Source organism: Hemibagrus wyckioides, linkage group LG16, assembly GCF_019097595.1.
Source record: "Hemibagrus wyckioides isolate EC202008001 linkage group LG16, SWU_Hwy_1.0, whole genome shotgun sequence".
NCBI classification, from domain to species: Eukaryota; Metazoa; Chordata; class Actinopteri; order Siluriformes; family Bagridae; genus Hemibagrus; species Hemibagrus wyckioides.
This window is the reverse complement of record NC_080725.1, coordinates 12,908,693-12,910,994: the sequence shown is the minus strand read 5'-3', so window position 1 is coordinate 12,910,994 and position 2,302 is coordinate 12,908,693.

Here is a 2,302-nt window from a genome sequence, read left to right as displayed (position 1 = left end):
ATCAGTGCACCCCAGACCGCGTTATGATCATATGGTCATCAGTTCTGTACTTTCTATATGAGTTTTTTCAGTTTTGGTGAATTTTGTGCAGCAATATATTTGTGAATTCTTTTCATGAATGCTTTCTGACTTAAATGCTCATGTACTTTAAAGGTACATGTAATTAATACAGATGTTTCTTGGGCATTAAAAATATATTAAGGAAATTATTTGTTATACTTTAGTTAAAATGGTTTGAAAGGATGTGTCTTAATGAAACATTGAAGAATGAGATTAACTACGCTAGTCATGTCTATGTTGAGGGTGTGTGATTTTGGTTTTTTTTTTGTTTTGTTTTTTATTCAGATACTTGTGAGGACATTTGGCCCCATCGGGGTTTACTATTTATATTCATTAACTGGTCCAGTCCATCTCACAGCACCATTCACACCATCATTCACACACTCGGGGCAATTAACATAGACGATCTGCCTACCTGCATGACAGTGGGAGAAAACCGGAAAAACATGCCCCCTCCCCCAACCACACAACCACACACAGACAAAAACATGTGTGTGTGTGTGTGTGTGTGTGTGTGTGTGTGAGAGAGAGAGAGAGAGAGAGAGAGAGTTTTTAAGTGAAATGCAGCATATTGCTGTAAATAAACAAGGCCAAATTGGAGAATGAATCATTTCATGTGAAATTCTTGATATATGTGTTTGCAAATGTGAACTGTAGATGTTGAAAAATAATTTTTAGATTCACAAGAATACTTTTCATCAAAGTACTGCTAACAGGATTGTAGTCTTTTGGTATTTGGTTCTGACAGTAAAACTCAGTGCTGTGGCCCATCCCTAGTCACTGCAGCGCGCTCCTGCACCTTTAAGGCTGCTGTGTGGGCGCTCCAGAAGTGGGCGGAGCCCAAAGATGAACACTTTACATGACTTAATGAGTCGACTCATTTGAACTATGACCAGTTTGAATCGTTTGATTCATCATATACACACGGTGGCCAAAACACCATACAGATCACATGTTCACGGATCTAGCTAAACACAGTTTTATGATTATTTTTTCATCATAGAGTGCTTAATATTTAGCTAATTAATATGAATACGGTGTGTTAAATAAATAAGAAATACCTCAAATCAGGCAGAACAGAAAGGAGGTTCACTGGGAATTAATGCTAATCTGGTGCCTTTCTGTTTCATAATAAAGCCCAAGAACATCTTTCATACTGTTTCCTACGGATTCATAGCAACAATTTTTATTTTGATAGAAAGATTTCCCCTTTGTTTAATATGCCAAATGTACAATGACCACTTATTCCATCAACTAGTTAGCTTCTATTATACTAAGTTGTCGTATAATGTTTATATTAATGTCTTAGTTGTGATATGAAGGCTTTTAACAATGAGTTGTTACTTTAAAAAAAAAAGTAACAAATTAGTTAAAAATATTGACTTGGTGATGCCTTACATGATGAGACACTTATTGAACATATAGGGAAGGAGTCTCCATTACCAGTGCTTTGTAACAGTAGGTTACTGAAAACATATAGGGAAGGAGTCTCCATTACCAGTGCTTTGTAACAGTAGGTTACTGAAAACATATAGGGAAGGAGTCTCCATTACCAGTGCTTTGTAACAGTAGGTTACTGAAAACATATAGGGAAGGAGTCTCCATTACCAGTGCTTTGTAACAGTAGGTTACTGAAAACATATAGGGAAGGAGTCTCCATTACCAGTGCTTTGTAACAGTAGGTTACTGAAAACATATAGGGAAGGAGTCTCCATTACCAGTGCTTTGTAACAGTAGGTTACTGAAAGCTGAAAATCTTCAGCAAGGGTTTTTGTTTGTTTTTGTGTTTGTTTGTCATTAACTTCAGACAGGGTAAACACAAAAGGCTGTTAAAGAAACAATTGTTTATAAGGTGTTATAAGGTGGATAAGAACATAGTTTTGTAGATATTCATGTATATGTAATGATAAATTGATAAAAAAAAAATGCATGCTGTGTGGTTTATTAACAAATAGTAGCTGTTGGTGAGTTGCTGTGGCGTAAGAGGAATGGAAATGTATAAATATAAAATATAGGATAAATAATCACACCACACCACCATGTCGTCAGTTATTTTCCTTTAACAGCACGTCCAAAGGTGATTTATTTCATTATTCATTAAATACCATATTTTAAACGAAAAACAACAACAACTTAAAACCATGTCAAACAAGTCAATTGGTACAAGGCGGAGACGTCACTAAGCGTTCGGATCACACGAGTCTCTTGAAAAGAATCGCTTGGCAAAGTGAATCACTCATCA